An 18,110-nucleotide genomic window follows, 5' to 3' on the forward strand; every position below is an offset into this window, starting at 1 on the left:
TTCTCAGAATGTTCCGGAGTTCTTGGAAGACCATGGAGGACTCTCACACACATTGTCTTTACTATGGGTGTTCCGGACCTTCAGTGCCAGATGGCCAATGGTGGTCAATGCGTTGTTCATGCAATGATTTTACTCTCACAATGCTACAACAAGTAATAGTTTCTAGGTCGGATTTCTAGAATTGGCATTACGCCAACAATAGATTTATAAAAAAATCGCAACTTCAAAATATAATCTTCTACACCTGGTCGTTTCTCCTGATGTTCCAGCACTTTCTAAAAACCACTTAGTGGCCATCCGGGATGAATGAGTAGTCCTTGTATTGATTTTGCTCGCTCATTGCTTACAACACTAATAATTCTAAAAAGTCTCAATTTTTTAGGATAAACTTTCAGAATCGGCAACTTCTCCGGATGTTTTGGAGCTTTCGGTGGTTCACTTAGTTGCCTTCTGGTGTCAAAGGGTGGTGCTTGCAACGATTTTGCTCACACGGATTACAAAAAAAAAACGCAGCTTTCTATTTTTTTATTTATATTTATTTATATTGACAAGTATTTATGACCACTTAAGACCCTACGGAGAACCTGTCCTGAAATGGAAACTATAAAGTCAGCACGTCTGGTGGCTTTAAAACAATCAGAAACAAACTGCTGAGGCAATTTCAAGAAGTTTGATGCCCATATTGTTGAGGTTCCATTGAAGAATGTTCATGGCCATTCTTGGCCCCACTATGGGAACCTGTTCCGAAATGGCCACTCAAATTTTCACACATCTGTTGGAACCAAGATAATAAACAACAGTCTGCTGTGGAAGTTTCAAGAATTTTGACATCCATATTGTTGGGGATCCAATGAGAAATGTTTTTGGCCAACCTTGACCAAACACCCCCTCCTTCCCCACCCGGGAAACTTGTTCCAAAATGGCCACTCCGGAGTCAACTTGTCAAAAACACACGTTGGAAATAATTTCAAGAAGTTTGATACCCATATTGTTGATGTTCCCTTGAAAATTGTTCATGGCCACCTATGACCCATTGAGGAACCTGTTCTGGAATGACCAATTGAAGATCTGCACGTCTGATGGACCCAAATCAATAAAACTCAACCTGCTGATGAAATATCAAGAAGTTTGATGCCCATATTGGTGATTACCTACCGAAATCCACGATCTATAATCTATGCAGGACATGTCCCTAGAAATCCAGACTTCCCGGTGATTCAAGAGACCGGACCGGTCCGATCCTAAAACAGCATGATAAAGGACAAAATTCTGAATCGAATGAGCCCAAAACGGTTGAAAACGGTTAAAAATTGCCAAAGATATAGCATTTTAGTTTCGTGGGTACCCTGCCGGCCATTTAAAGGGTAAAAAAATGTCGGAACCCCTCCCTCCACCCCTCCTTAATCAAAATTTCACAACCCGTACAATCGATTTTGGCCGTCATTGTTGTGGATATGACAGAGTTTCAACCTCCTACTATGAAAATTCATTTAGATATCGCGAATTGAATTCCAAAAAGGTACCCGGGTACCCAGCCGGCCACAAAAGGGTTAAAATCACTCAACCCGGTTTATTCAAATAACTCAAAATTGAGTACTTACTGAAAAACTTAATTTTAAGTTGTTGCACTTTACAGTCAAGTTTGAGTGAAAGGACTCAATTCAAGACAAAATTTTCAAAACGACTTATCTGCTTTTGTAAACAAAGATTCAAACAAAGATTTAACGAATCTGATAGCTCTCCCACGCAAACCAACACCATCAACAGGTAGCGGAATCCTTCACCTGCCTATTGATGGTGTTGGTTTGCGTGGGAGAGCTATCAGATTCGTCAAATCGTCGTTTGAATCTTTGTTTACAAAAGTAGATAAGTCGTTTTGAACATTTTGTCTTGAATTAGGCTTTCTGCGAGCGTGCACGCACACGCACATTTCACTCACACATTTACTAATGTCGTTTTCGTTTTTGTGGTGTAGCCACACCGGAAAGTGCATATTTTTGCACCACATAAACGAACATTTTCAGTGCAGTCCCAATAAGATTGCGAAAGTATGTGTGACATCAGTCATCTTCCATGCTTCTGTCATATTTGTTTTTGTTCTTGCTGCCTGCTTTGAAATATGTATGTTATTCCAATCATTCTTGTTGGGCTTAAATTGAAATTATATGAATAGTGTCACTCTTATAGACATTTTACTTTTACTTTCTGTTTAATTGGTTCAATTATCTAAAGCTGAACACAGTACGCACTGTCTGACAGATCATGAAAACGATGCATGATATTTCAAAACGAATTAAATATTGCAAAATTCCACGGTCAATAATTCATTATAGGTAGTATAGGGTATAGGAAAAGAGTTTCTTCGTTTCTGATAGAAGTATTTAAATATGCAAAAGCATATTCCAATAAATCACAATACAAAACTCCAAGTAGATTGATTTTTGGGTTTTCATTGGGAATTCTTGGGCCATTTCAGGTTTTTGAGAAGAATGTTGGATTCTGAGGAAAACGTTTTCACTAATCCTTAATTTGCTATTCTATTACAACTATTATTGTGGCGATCTTCGTTTCGTAATAGACATACATCTTTCTTAGCATTCACAAATTAAGTAGAAAGCAGAATGAGTTATAAATGAAATTGGTTTCCAAAGTTTTCCAGTTTTATAAAATATTGCTTAGCAAATATATTTATTGAACGAATTAAAAAAGCTCGAATCAGTTTATACATTCTAAACTCGATTCTAAACTAATCTTGTTATACATGTACATTCGTGATATGCTGATTGAGCTAATAGCCGTTTAAAATTACGCCATTTATTATAATAAATATGATAAAGAGTAACTTGATGCCCATCCACATACATTCAATTTTCAATTCCACTTGAACACGATATTTATTAAGATTAATGGCGTAATCTGAATAGGCTATAACACATCGCCTCATCTATTGAATTTTATTTTTAAGAGGTGACCTGGCAGCCATTTGAACATATGTACTGCGACTTTAACATTACAATCCACAAATTATGTTCAATTATGCTAAATATGCTCAACTACGTTTTCAATTGCATGGATTAACCAGCAAAGGCTCAACTAAAACGGGCTATGTAATAAAATGTGAGCTGGCAAAGCAAGACTGTAATTATTGCTATTGAGTCATTAGATTCTATAAGATAATAAAAAAACAACAAAATCTCCCAACAAATAGATCAAAGCTGAATATTCAAAATCTGAAAATGTTGTGAAAATCCTTTGCAAATACCAAAAACTTGTAATTCAAAAGAGTTTATAGAATGATTCTTCACCTCAAGCTAGTTGATTTTTCCAAAAAATAGTTCGAAGAACAAATTCTGATATTGGTTCAAAATTTTGGAACTATTTTTGAGTTCCACAAAAATACTTGTTTATTAGAATAATTTCATGACTAATAATATATTCAGACCGATGGTCAAAGTAACAAAAGTATAAAATTAAATAGCAGGAACATAAATTAGTACGATACAACTGGTTGAATGTAAGCAATTTCTTTTACCTTGGTTATTCACCTAACTTTTATAAACTAATCGATTAGTAAATGTCCTACACTGTTTTCAAATAGCCTTTTCTTATTACATACATAAAACTACAGTTTTATTCATTTTGGATTAGATAAATAGAATTCTAGACTGCTTTTTGAATAGGTCGTATCTAACAAAAAATGAGAAATCAAGTTAATTGCATCACTTAAAAGCGAATGTTTGGTTCTGTATGTATAAAAAAAACTATTACGATATCTAACTTTTTTACTATTTTATTAACTTAATAAAAATCGACCTAAGGGACGATCCCTTTCAAATATCGAAAATCGATGATTCGACCTAAAATCATAAAAGGTCGTTTATAGCAAAAATGGGTAAATTTCATATTCCGTGTATGCGACCTTTTGTCAAACAAAGGTCCGAAGTGCGGAATCTGTCAAACTGTGAAAAAGTGGACATACGACCTGTTTGACAGCAGTTTAAAATTTTATATTAAATATTTTTAAATATAAATAATTTTCATTAGTTTCATTCATTTCCTGTTAACACTTTTATTTATGTTCAAGTGCCTGAATAAAACTAGCAGTGTTTATTGAAGTGTGTATGAAAAATTGTGAAAAAGGAATCCTAAATTTATTACCGTATATTTGCTTCGATTTTAGGTTGGAGGGTTATTGGATATCAAATTATATCAGCCTTGGGTTGCTCATCACTACGAATGCAGCATATTACAACATTAGAATAGAAGATGATCATAACATTCTAAACATAATCAAAATCGCCGAATGCATTGATAGAAATGAATGAATCTTTTCGATTAGAAACCAACTTCCAAGAAGACGTACGGATGTCGGATACTCTGTGGTCGTGCTGATTATGTATTGAAAATGGATCCCTGTGTAGATCTAATATGGTGTTACACTCATCATTCGGATTTCGGAATGCAATATATACCAAAAGGAGACGATATAATCAAATGGATTAGAAACCCCAAAACCCAACAATGGTAACGACTGTTAAAACCTTAACCGCCATCGCAAACCATGTCACAAGCCTACATGCAGATATTCTTTTCATGTCTCTGGGAAAAAGAACGTGATGTAAATGCTTTGCTAACCCATCAACTCCGACAAAAACGAACTGGTCGAAACGCAAATGACCACTGCAACAAGATAATAATTATTGCTTCTAAAATGCTGCAGAAAAGTACAGTACATACATAACAATCGGGACAAATTCCTGATAGACCCGATTGCTTTCCAGACGGATCTGTCTAGGATTTTAAGTTATAATAATCTAGGAGGCATTTACTGAGTTGTATGTAGTAAGAGAGGAAATATTTATGTTCGGCTATGGTTAGAAAGGAAAGGAAACAAAAATACGATTAAAGGCATTTGTCTTCTCTTGTATAATAAAAATGGTCTGTGTTCGTATCCGCGTAAGATTTATTTTCTTCGTTCCTTCTGCAGGTATGTTGGTCATATTTTCCGACGAATCACGAATAAGGTTGAATAAATCGTGAAAAACTAAAATTAAGATGATACTTTTATGCCCAGGGAAGTCGAGACAATTTCCAATCCGAGAATTGCCTAGACCGGCACCGGGAATCGAACTCAGCCATCCTCAGCATGGTCTTGCTTTGTAGCCGCGCGTCTTACCGCACGGCTAAGGAGGGCCCCAGGTCAACTAGTGATAAATAATTCAAATATATTGGATAATAAGGCAATTATAGTTACATTGTTGAACCATCGGCGTGTCAGATTTGAACAGTAGAAGCATAATTAGTATTATGGGCCAAACACAATTGATACGTTTCCGTGCGTTTTGACAGTTTTCCCATGGGAAAACTGTCAAAACGCACCTAAACGTATCAATTGTGTTTGGCCCATTAGAACGCTAAGGGTGCTGTTAGCCCATACAGCATTTGTGACCAACATGATTCAACCATACGCCGGATTTGCATAAAATGTTTGTTCGGTACCTTGAATGTAGAGGGCAGGGAGTTGAATGAAGTGTGACGAAATGTTTAGACGTTTCATTCAAAGTGTGATGGGGGGGGGTTGAAAATACTCGATTTTAGCGTTACGTATTTAATAGATCTTCCCAAAGTTAGTCATGCAGGTAGGCGTTGATAATATATTATATTCTTTCTTTTTGCTGGGTAGCACTTTCAAATACATATTGACACATTGATGTTTCCATTTGGTGTACATTAAACACTCCCACTATAGATTGTTCAAATTTCAATCTTTATTTAGTCTGAAATAATAATAATTCATGTTTTTAAAGATATTTAGATCGGGTTTCCATGTCTGTTCTCTGTGCTGATGGTTTTTCAATCAAAAAAAAAAAATATTACGAAATATTCACCCGAAACAAAATGTGTTTCACGCTTAAAACCGAAACAAGATCTAGTACAAAAAAAAACTTCTATAAAGCAAACCGCTGCTGCTTCCCGTTATAACTTTAATTGAATCTATCAAATCTGCATAATAACTACATAGTTTATTTTTGATTTTTTAGATTCAGAGTATTTGACAAAGTAATTATTTAATCGTCTATTTTTACTTCTAAATTCGGTTATTGAATTATAATGAACTCTAGAGTGCATAATGCACCAAGAAAAATGAGGTAAAACATAACTTCTTCTTCTTATTGACATTACATCCCCACTGGGAGGAGCTATCCAAGATCAAGAAGGTGGTTGGATCAGGCTGGACCATGCTGAAGGCTGGGTCCGGTCTAGGAATTTTTCGAGTTGAAATTTGTTAGCTGCGATGAAAATTGGAGCGGTGACATGTCCATCAAGGGATGTAATGTAGGAGCAGTCTTGCATGAAGAATCACATTTTCCATATATTTTCATATACTATCCGTCCGGGTTTCCATCTGTCTGGGATTTTACTCTTCGGCAACGGCAAGAGCCCGGAAAGTGATGTCGCATAGCTGTTTAAACGCTACTATATTCCGCGCCGACTGCAAACGCCGGAAGGCCATTATTACGATTGGTTTAGATATTACTGAAAGCGGATATCATGGATGAGATGATGAAAACGTTGCAAAGTTACAGTTACTAAAATACTGATACATTACCTTCGTGAATTGTCCGATGAAATCAATTTAACAGGCTTTTTACAGATAGGTAGCACAAAGCAATGCACCGAGGCCAGGAAATCCACCGTACGGATCGAATAATAAATAATAACAGATCCAATTTATAGTACACTTTAGGAAAATAGATCAACTTGGAACCACAATATTTTAGTTTACATTTTGGGTCGCAAGTAGAACAACAACCATCAACAGGTCCGATCTGTCAGGTCGCATGAACATGCAAATTGACAGAACGACGAAACATACTAGTCGAAAGTGACATGGTTACTGATTTAAGGTCGCATCGATTAGGTCGAATTTTCGCATAAATTCTCAAAACGACTTAAAATAAAATTTATTAAAAAACAAAATATTTAGCAGTAATAAATGACGATTTTGAATTACAATCCAAAAATACCAATTTTATCAATTTTATGGCGTGCTATTTGAAAGCTTTTGATGCTTTTGTGTTAAATGGCAATTGATTATATTTTAGGAAGTTTTGAACATCGATTACTCTGATTCATGTGAATGACACATAGGACCTATTCAAAAAGCAGTCTAGAATTAAAACAACGCGCAATTACCATTCCCCTTTATTATAAAAAAATCTAACTCCAACGCGCACCCGGCACATCAAACCGAAGCCAAAACAAACAGAATTTGACAGCAACAAGCACGAGACATGCGCCTGTATTGGTAACACCACCATTCGAACAAGCTACACTCTCGATTTTATGCGTGGTACACTTTCATAAGTTTGTTTGCAATCACGAGCAGCTGTCACGGCAAAATCAAATGGGATTGTTTGCCACCACGAACCGTGCGTTCGTGTTGGTGAAAATGTCAGCATAACCCTAATTTGGTTGGGGTTGTTTCGGTTCTCCGTGCGCTTATGAGATTGTTTGTTAACAGCAGCACCGTGGAAGCCGCCGTAATCAATCGTCATTTGCAGACTTCAGCGAATAAACTACTGAAATGGCTTCAATGATGTCATGACGAAATTTGATTATCGCGAGCTATTCAAAACATTACGAAGGGTTGAAATATTTATAATTACCTTTCAGTACCGATTATTTTAATGTACTTATGCACAATAACGATAAATCTGAACGGAAACACACTTGAACGCGCTTGGATTGTTATTAAATCCTGCCTGTTACCTCCTATCACTGACATGAAAACTGACTGACTGCACTGAAATTCGAAACAATCCAAAATTAAGTCATTTTCACTCAACTTGACAGCTAAGTGCAACAACTCAAAATTGAGTTTTTCGCGAAGTACTTAATTTTAAGTAGTTTTTAAAGACTTCATTTTGAGTGAAAATAACTGTACTAAAAAAACTGCGGTTTGAATAAAAATTACTCAAAATCAAGAATCGATTTCCCCAGGAAAATTTAAAAAAAAATTGGTTTTTCTTCGTTTAATGTTATTTATGCGATTGATGTGAAATGATCATTATTTTATTTCAATGTCTATATATATACATTTTACACAGCTCGAATGAAACGTAGAAAAAAATTTCCGGATCTTGCCCAACCGGCAGCGGTATAAAATATCTGCCGCAACGGCTGCATCTGGTCCCTCATGCTGCATACATATTCCTGGCCTGTATGCACATTCCCAAATAATCCAAACGGATATACAGAAGACGGTTGGACCTGCAGGTAATATAATTCAAAACTGAAATGCAATACATCGTAACAAATCGGTATCGAAATGCTCACCTTGCTTCTTCTGCTTCTCAGTTGCTCTTGCATAAAGTCTTCGTGCCGAACTTCCGCTGAAAATGCAATATTCATAGAAATTGGATATACAATACAATATTCTCTTGTACTACACACAAAAAACAAAAACTATTTTAATAAATATTTTGAACTTTATATTTAAAAAGTGCTCTATTTTCTTTAAAATGAAAGTATTTTTTTTACAGTGAAAGTTGTCTTTTTATTTTAAAAGTGTTTTTCTTCAAGTTAAGCTGTAAATTTAAAACGCGTTTCTTTCAGTGCAGCAAATGAAGAAATTGTCAAATCCGCAAATAGAGATGTCGTAAAATCTCGATTAATCGATTAGTAACTAATCGATTACTCTCGATTCTTTTCGATTATTGAGTCGATTAATCGTTGGGTAGTAATCGATTAAAAATTATCACAACGATGAATCGATTAATCGAAGTAATCGCTTAATTTGCGACATCCTTATGATGTCGTAAAATCCCGATTAATCGATTAGTAACTAATCGATTACTGTTGATTCTTCTCGATTATTGAATCGATTAGTCGTTGGGTAATAATCGATTCAAAATTAATCGATTATCACAACGATTAATCGATTAATCGAAATAATCGATTAATTTGCGACATCTCTATCCGCAAACACAAAGTCACAAAGTCGATTTGCTGGGTGTGTGTCGCATAGACCAATGCAAGATCTTGACTTAACCTCACTTATTTGACAGTTCACAGAGCTTGTTTACAGGGTGTTAGAATTAAAATCGATCAGCCGGAAATAAAAATCCGTAATTTTCGCTCAAAATTATTTTGATCCGAATATTCTATTGATATGCTTTAATTCCTACCATAAATCAATCACGAAAAACATCAATATTCTTAATTAATCGCAAAGCAGTATTTCCGGAAGCTCCTCCAGAGACTAAGTCCATGTAAACAAGCTCTGTGAACTGTCAACCTACGTCATCTTGCACTGGTCTATTAGTCGCGGTTGACAGAAAAAAAAATTGTTTTCTGTTTTGCTGGTCGCTGATGGTTGCAAAATGAATTTGACTTTATTTGATTACTGTTCCCGCCATCGTTATAATCGGAAGGTACGTTTTAGTTTTTATGCGAGGCTCTCAAAAATGCTCACACGAGTAAACCCAGGCAAAATAAATAATGTTATTTCTGTTATTTTTCTCTGATTAGATATGTCGTCTCGACGGAGCTTATTCCCGGCTCGTTTGCTTCGCTACAAAGTCAAGGTATTCCGGCGGCGACCAATCGATTGGAACAGGGAAAAACTCAAAACAAGGTAAGACACAGGTGAAAACCCTGGTTCAGGCAGTGAAAAGGAAAATTGTAATATATGAATTCTAATATGCTTGTTTTTTTTTTCTTATGTTTTCAGAGCGGAACGGTTGATGGCGGATGAGAAGGCCAGTTGGTCAGCAGTGAGCGAAACGTAATCACAAAAGATGTACTAAGTAAATAAGCCTACAGCTCAAGGTACGTCTCCAGGCAGTTCCCAGCCATAGCAAAATTTATTGACCTATGAGCTTAAAATTCTAAATATTTAATTTATTCCTTAGATAGATAAAAAACGACGAATAAAATGGAATACCCGAGAGAATGCCTGGGTTAGCAGATGCCAACAGCTTCACCATTTCCCGATAAAACTACCCTGGTATCGATGTATTTTTATTAAACAGTGTTTAAATCTTGTTTGAAATAAACAAGTAAACTCAAATCGATATTAAATAAAACATGTTTCAAAAAAAAATGACTTGATTAAATGAAATGAAAAATATGAAAGTTAAATAAAATGTACTAAAATTTTAGTTTAGGAGGGGAAAACAACTTTTATTTTTAACAGTGTAACAATTTCGGTTCGACAGTTCTACAGTTTCATTTCTAAAAGTTTAAACTTTTAATTTTGGAACGGATGATTAACTTTGAAACGCTTTGAAAACAAAAGTTGATCAACTTTTGCACTGAACATATGAGACTCTCTACGAAAAAGAACCAACGCAACTTTTTAAATTTACCAATGGTTTTTTTAATTTTATTAGTGTTTTTTCTTTCTGTGTACTTACCCGTGAACTTGGTTGGTTTTCCTCGGGTTTTACCGAAGGCTTTACTTATTTAATTCCGCAGAAAGCCAAATATTTTCCAGCAAACACTGTGCGGAACATGTTTGCTGACTGATTTACAAAGTGTTTTTCAGCCAAACTGAAGTGAAAGGTCAACACTTCGCTTTGGGTACTTTTAATGGAAAGCAACAACTCAAGGCGAGTCTTTGGAGATCACCCCAAATTAAGTAATAATTACTCAACAATGTAAATAACAAACAATCCAAAAGACAGTATTAGTAAAATACTCAATTTTGAATACTTTCACACTCGATTTTGGATAGTTTGGTTTCTCAGTGTGAATCGTGACTTCGTTTCGTGCGTGAGTCGAGCCGAGACGCGAGAAAAGATAGAAACAGGGATGCCAGATGATATTTTCAAATGTCTTCTCAGTAGTTTAAAAATGTCTTCAAATGTCTTCAATATTAAAATTATGATTATCAGCGAGAAATTTCAAAATCCAATACAATAGAGGTAATAAACTATAGAGGACTATTGTCGCTGCGGTTCCCATTGTTATCGTCCCCAAACATGTTGGGTACCTATCTGTCAAAACGTACTGATTTTTCCTTTATTGACATTTAGTGCCCTATCCTCGCCAGCAAAAGATGTTTCGCCAGTGACTACAGCGACAATCTTCCTCTATAGTTTATTACCTCTATTTCCAATACGTATGTAAATTCAATAATCTCCTTGTTTTACTGATGTGGAATAATGTTTATTTTTTTTACATTCAAATTGTCAGAACTCAAGAGAATATTCTGTAAAATTTTCACAAGACAGAGTTTTCCCTGGATTTTCTACTGAGTCTTTGATCAAAACTCCACCGGATTATCTAACTGAATTTCCACGTGGAATATTTCCAAGTTTCTTTTAAAAAAAAATCGTTGGAGGGATTCAAAACTTACCGTGAAGTTCTTGAAGAAACATCCAGGGAACTTTCTAAGGGAACATCCGGATAAATTCCTGGAGCAACTTCCGGATAAACTTCTGATGGAGCATTTTATTACTTATACGCATTTCTTCTGGATGGAGCTTCTAATTACTTCTGGAAGACGGCTGAAGAAATTTCCCTAGGAATTCCTGTTGAAACTCCCAAAAGATTTATTGAAGGAACTTCCGGTGAAATTTCTGAAGGAACTTATAAAGGAATTGCTGGAGGATTTTCAGGAGGAATTCTTGAAGGAACTTGAGAAGGAATTTCTGTAGAAACTTCAGAATTAATTCCGGATGGATTTTTTGGATGAATTCCTGAAGGATTTTCGTGATGAATTGCTGAAGGATATTCCTGAGGAATGTCTGGAGGAATTTCCGGTGGAATTCCTGAAAAAAAAATTCTGAAGAAACTTCCGGAGGAATTCTTGAAGGAGCTTCTTGAGGTATTGCTGCAGAAATTTTCGAAAGAAATCCTGAAGGAAATACCAGAAAAATTTCATAGTTTGCTTCCAGACGCATTTTTGTAGAATCTTTCGACAACATTCTTGGAAAGTCTTCCAGAAGAATTCCTAAACAAACTTCCGAAGGAATTCATGGAGGAACTTTCGAAGGGATCCCTGAAGAAGCTTCCGCAGGAATTCCTGGGGGAACTTTCGGAAGAATTTCTATCAAAACTTCTGGAGGAGTTCTTGGAAGAACTGCTGGAGGAATTCGTGAAGGAACTACTGGAGAAGTTTTTGAGGAACTTCTGGAGGATCTTCCGAAAGAATTCTTATATGTACTTTCGCAGGAATCCAAAGGAATTCCTGGAGTTTTTTTGGGAGACATTCCTGAAGCGTTCGGACGAATTTCTGGCTGAACTTCAGGAAGAATTTCAGAAAGAATACCAGAACGATTTTTTGGAGAAATTCATAGAGGAATTCTCAGAGAAAATACTGGATGATTGTCCAAAGATTCTAGAAAAATTACCAAAGGAATTAAGGGAGAATTTAACGAAAGTGTGACAAGTTTCCTATGAATTTTCTAATGAGTCTTTAATTGAAATTCCACCGTTTTTTTGTGTTTTTTCTTCTGAATTTCTTTTTAGAAGATTTTCCAGTAGAAATTTACCATGGAAATTTTCAGAAATATCCATTTAACATTAAAGAGATTTATTGCGGGAGTTCAAAAGAACTTGTGGTAGTTGAGATAAAATAGAGCTTGCTGACGTTTACTCATCCTTCTCTTACAAGCGCATCGGATCGGAAAACGCTTCGTATGCATGGTCCGATGAAAACAAAATCTATCCCTTCTGTGCGCGTGCCCACTAGCGACGTGAGAAGCTCTTGTTTACAAAATCAGTTACGCTCTTTTGAAATGTTGGTGCCGAATTTCCCGTTTAAGTTTTGGAGGATTTCCTTTATTTCTTCTTAACGGAAATTATTATAAATTTCCAAGATAATTTGTATTGAATTCTCGATTTCAATTCTCCGATTTTCATCGAAAATTCTCCCTATTTTACACGAAAAAATCATTTAAATTTTCACTGAAAATTCTTTTAAAATGCATGGAAAATTCAAAGAGTTTCCCGAATGATATTCAGAGGAATGTCACATGGAAATGCCAAAAAGATCAGATGAATTCGGAAGGAATTTAGAAAAAACTGTTTCCAGTTCAGCGGTTGAATAGATTAAATCAAATCATAGAAGAATTCAGTCTGCCATTAATTAGATCGGTCATTCCAATCCGATGTAATGATCGAAATACCTTTTTACATACACGTGAAAAACGCCGCCACCGCCAAGGAAAATTCAAACGAATGCTGCCATTGGGATTTTTTTTACAAGCGCACAACTTAAAGTTAAGTGCATCTGAGGACTGAAATGCGTTGCAGTTAACAACCGGCTGGTGTGAATGTATTTTTATGTTTGAGTTTCTAAGCCCGAGACAAAGACTATCATAACTTTTGTTATATTTATATAATCTATATATAGAAGTCGCAGAACTTATAAGTAAGTAATAAAATTGTATTTTCTATTTGCTGGCTTATTGATTGTCTTCAAGTATCTTCAAATAAGTAGATAAGTCTTCAAATATTTTGAAAAGTCTTCAAAATGTCTTCACGAAATAAATGTCTTCACGAAATAAATGTCTTCACAGAGATTCAAATGTCTTCAAATTGAAGACATGTCTTCAAATCTGGCATCTCTGGATAGAAATGGGTTGTAAAAAAAAGTACTCAGTTGTCGCTGTCGGTATAGAGCCTCGACAAAGCCGCTGTGCTGGCATCTGGTGGAGACAGACGTGTGCACGATATCACTGTATTTTGACATGGTTAAGATAGGAAGTATATTTTAAAATGATTTTTAAATATTTTTTATCAATAATATACTGTAAACTTTTTAATACGTACGGTTAGAATTTTGAAAAACTACACGTTAGGCTACTTATCAACATAATTTTTTAAATCGAAATGATTCAACTTTCGTGTTGCTAATCTAAAAGTAAATTAAATTTGTAATACGAAAAATTTCTAGACTGCTTTTTGAATAGGTCGTATCTAACAAAAAATGAGAAATCAAGTTAATTGAATCACTTAAAAGAGAATGTTTGGTTCTGTATGTATAAAAAAAACTATTACGATATCTAACTTTTTTACTATTTTATTAACTTAATAAAAATCGACCTAAGGGACGATCCCTTTCAAATATCGAAAATCGATGATTCGACCTAAAATCATAAAAGGTCGTTTATAGCAAAAATGGGTAAATTTCATATTCCGTGTATGCGACCTTTTGTCAAACAAAGGTCCGAAGTGCGGAATCTGTCAAACTGTGAAAAAGTGGACATACGACCTGTTTGACAGCAGTTTAAAATTTTATATTAAATGTTTTCAAATATAAATAATTTTCATTAGTTTCATTCATTTCCTGTTAACACTTTTATTTATGTTCAAGTGCCTGAATAAAACCAGCAGTGTTTATTGAAGTGTGTATGAAAAATTGTGAAAAAGGAATCCTAAATTTATTACCGTATATTTGCTTCGATTTTAGGTTGGAGGGTTATTGGATATCAAATTATATCAGCCTTGGGTTGCTCATCACTACGAATGCAGCATATTACAACATTAGAATAGAAGATGATCATAACATTCTAAACATAATCAAAATCGCCGAATGCATTGATAGAAATGAATGAATCTTTTCGATTAGAAACCAACTTCCAAGAAGACGTACGGATGTCGGATACTCTGTGGTCGTGCTGATTATGTATTGAAAATGGATCCCTGTGTAGATCTAATATGGTGTTACACTCATCATTCGGATTTCGGAATGCAATATATACCAAAAGGAGACGATATAATCAAATGGATTAGAAACCCCAAAACCCAACAATGGTAACGACTGTTAAAACCTTAACCGCCATCGCAAACCATGTCACAAGCCTACATGCAGATATTCTTTTCATGTCTCTGGGAAAAAGAACGTGATGTAAATGCTTTGCTAACCCATCAACTCCGACAAAAACGAACTGGTCGAAACGCAAATGACCACTGCAACAAGATAATAATTATTGCTTCTAAAATGCTGCAGAAAAGTACAGTACATACATAACAATCGGGACAAATTCCTGATAGACCCGATTGCTTTCCGAACTCGGATCTGTCTAGGATTTTAAGTTATAATAATCTAGGAGGCATTTACTGAGTTGTATGTAGTAAGAGAGGAAATATTTATGTTCGGCTATGGTTAGAAAGGAGAGGAAACAAAAATACGATTAAAGGCATTTGTCTTCTCTTGTATAATAAAAATGGTCTGTGTTCGTATCCGCGTAAGATTTATTTTCTTCGTTCCTTCTGCAGGTATGTTGGTCATATTTTCCGACGAATCACGAATAAGGTTGAATAAATCGTGAAAACTAAAATTAAGATGATACTTTTATGCCCAGGGGAGTCGAGACAATTTCCAATCCGAGAATTGCCTAGACCGGCACTGGAATCGAACTCAGCCATCCTCAGCATGGTCTTGCTTTGTAGCCGCGCGTCTTACCGCACGGCTAAGGAGGCCCCAGGTCAACTAGTGATAAATAATTCAAATATATTGGATAATAAGGCAATTATAGTTACATTGTTGAACCATCGGCGTGTCAGATTTGAACAGTAGAAGCATAATTAGTATTATGGGCCAAACACAATTGATACGTTTCCGTGCGTTTTGACAGTTTTTCCCATGGGAAAACTGTCAAAACAACTACCTAAACAATATCAATTGTGTTTAACCCATTAGAACGCTAAGGGTGCTGTTAGCCCATACAGCATTTGTGACCAACATGATTCAACCATACGCCGGATTTGCATAAAATGTTTGTTCGGTACCTTGAATGTAGAGGGCAGGGGAGTTGAATGAAGTGTGACGAAATGTTTAGACGTTTCATTCAAAGTGTGAGGGGGGGGGGGTTGAAAATACTCGATTTTAGTGTTACGTAATTAATGGATCTTCCCAAAGTTAGTCATGCAGGTAGGCGTTGATAATATATTATATTCTTTCTTTTTGCTGGGTAGCACTTTCAAATACATATTGACACATTGATGTTTCCATTTGGTGTACATTAAACCCACCCACTATAGATTGTTCAAATTTCAATCTTTATTTAGTCTGAAATAATAATAATTCATGTTTTTAAAGATATTTAGATCGGGTTTCCATGTCTGTTCTCTGTGCTGATGGTTTTTCAATCAAAAAAAAAAAATATTACGAAATATTCACCCGAAACAAAATGTGTTTCACGCTTAAAACCGAAACAAGATCTAGTACAAAAAACTTCTATAAAGCAAACCGCTGCTGCTTCCGTTATAACTTTAATTGAATCTATCAAATCTGCATAATAACTACATAGTTTATTTTGATTTTTTAGATTCAGAGTATTTGACAAAGTAATTATTTAATCGTCTATTTTACTTCTAAATTCGGTTATTGAATTATAATGAACTCTAGAGTGCATAATGCACCAAGAAAAATGAGGTAAAACATAACTTCTTCTTCTTATTGACATTACATCCCCACTGGGAGGAGCTATCCAAGATCAAGAAGGTGGTTGGATCAGGCTGGACCATGCTGAAGGCTGGGTCCGGTCTAGGAATTTTCGAGTTGAAATTTGTTAGCTGCGATGAAAATTGGAGCGGTGACATGTCCATCAAGGGATGTAATGTAGGAGCAGTCTTGCATGAAGAATCATATTTTCCATATATTTTCATATACTATCCGTCCGGGTTTCCATCTGTCTGGGATTTTACTCTTCAGCAACGGCAAGAGTCCGGAAAGTGATGTCGCATAGCTGTTTAAACGCTACTATATTCCGCGCCGACTGCAAACGCCGGAAGGCCATTATTACGATTGGTTTAGATATTACTGAAAGCGGATATCATGGATGAGATGATGAAAACGTTGCAAAGTTACAGTTACTAAAATACTGATACATTACCTTCGTGAATTGTCCGATGAAATCAATTTAACAGGCTTTTTACAGATAGGTAGCACAAAGCAATGCACCGAGGCCAGGAAATCCACCGTACGGATAGAATAATAAATAATAACAGATCCAATTTATAGTACACTTTAGGAAAATAGATCAACTTGGAACCACAATATTTTAGTTTACATTTTGGGTCGCAAGTAGAACAACAACCATCAACAGGTCCGATCTGTCAGGTCGCATGAACATGCAAATTGACAGAACGACAGAAACATACTAGTCGAAAGTAACATGGTTACTGATTTAAGGTCGCATCGATTAGGTCGAATTTTCGCATAAATTCTCAAAACGACTTAAAATAAAATTTATTAAAAAACAAAATATTTAGCAGTAATAAATGACGATTTTGAATTACAATCCAAAATACCAATTTTTATCAATTTTATGGCGTGCTATCTGAAAGCTTTTGATGCTTTTGTGTTAAATGGCAATTGATTATATTTTAGGAAGTTTTGAACATCGATTACTCTGATTCATGTGAATGACACATAGGACCTATTCAAAAAGCAGTCTAGAATTAAAACAACGCGCAATTACCATTCCCCCTTTATTAAATAAAAAAAATCTAACTCCAACGCGCACCCGGCACATCAAAACCGAAGCCAAAACAAAACAGAATTTGACAGCAACAAGCACGAGACATGCGCCTGTATTGGTAACACCACCATTCGAACAAGCTACACTCTCGATTTTATGCGTGGTACACTTTCATAAGTTTGTTTGCAATCACGAGCAGCTGTCACGGCAAAATCAAATGGGATTGTTTGCCACCACGAACCGTGCGTTCGTGTTGGTGAGAAATGTCGGCATAACCCTAATTTGGTTGGGGTTGTTTCGGTTCTCCGTGCGCTTATGAGATTGTTTGTTAACAGCAGCACCGTGGAAGCCGCCGTAATCAATCGTCATTTGCAGACTTCAGCGAATAAACTACTGAAATGGCTTCAATGATGTCATGACGAAATTTGATTATCGCGAGCTATTCAAAACATTACGAAGGGTTGAAATATTTATAATTACCTTTCAGTACCGATTATTTTAATATATGCACAATAACGATAAATCTGAACGGAAACACACTTGAACGCGCTTGGATTATTATTTATTGTTATTAAATCCTGCCTGTTACCTCCTATCACTGACATGAAAACTGACTGACTGCACTGAAATTCGAAACAATCCAAAATTAAGTCATTTTCACTCAATTTG

At 35.6% G+C, this 18,110-nt stretch overlaps 1 protein-coding gene and 3 long non-coding RNA genes across 10 annotated transcripts in view; 2 read left to right on the forward strand and 2 right to left on the reverse strand.

Annotated features, from left to right (window-relative positions):
* Positions 1-18,056, reverse strand: part of LOC134205783 (speckle-type POZ protein-like) — a 40,472-nt gene extending 22,416 nt beyond the window's left edge. For 4 of the 7 annotated variants that reach the window (XM_062681370.1, XM_062681369.1, XM_062681376.1 and 1 more), the window contains exon 1: positions 17,922-18,056. The gene's annotated coding sequence lies outside the window, so the exon portion shown is untranslated. Of the gene's footprint in view, positions 1-7,670; positions 7,800-17,921 lie in introns of those variants that run through there. The other 3 variants (XM_062681372.1, XM_062681375.1, XM_062681373.1) reach the window with 2 other exon arrangements.
* LOC134211132 (uncharacterized) lies at positions 3,931-4,951 on the forward strand. Its single transcript, XR_009978940.1, has 2 exons — positions 3,931-4,115; positions 4,181-4,951. It is a non-coding gene; the product is annotated as an uncharacterized LOC134211132 (long non-coding RNA).
* On the reverse strand, positions 6,062-6,829 carry LOC134211137 (uncharacterized). Its single transcript, XR_009978941.1, has 2 exons — positions 6,611-6,829; positions 6,062-6,537 (listed from the first exon to the last, which is right to left on the reverse strand). It is a non-coding gene; the product is annotated as an uncharacterized LOC134211137 (long non-coding RNA).
* LOC134211143 (uncharacterized) lies at positions 9,076-10,108 on the forward strand. Its single transcript, XR_009978942.1, has 4 exons — positions 9,076-9,437; positions 9,535-9,640; positions 9,737-9,834; positions 9,918-10,108. It is a non-coding gene; the product is annotated as an uncharacterized LOC134211143 (long non-coding RNA).
* Positions 18,057-18,110: the final 54 nt, after the last annotated feature.

This window comes from Armigeres subalbatus, chromosome 1, assembly GCF_024139115.2.
Source record: "Armigeres subalbatus isolate Guangzhou_Male chromosome 1, GZ_Asu_2, whole genome shotgun sequence".
Taxonomy (NCBI): Eukaryota; Metazoa; Arthropoda; class Insecta; order Diptera; family Culicidae; genus Armigeres; species Armigeres subalbatus.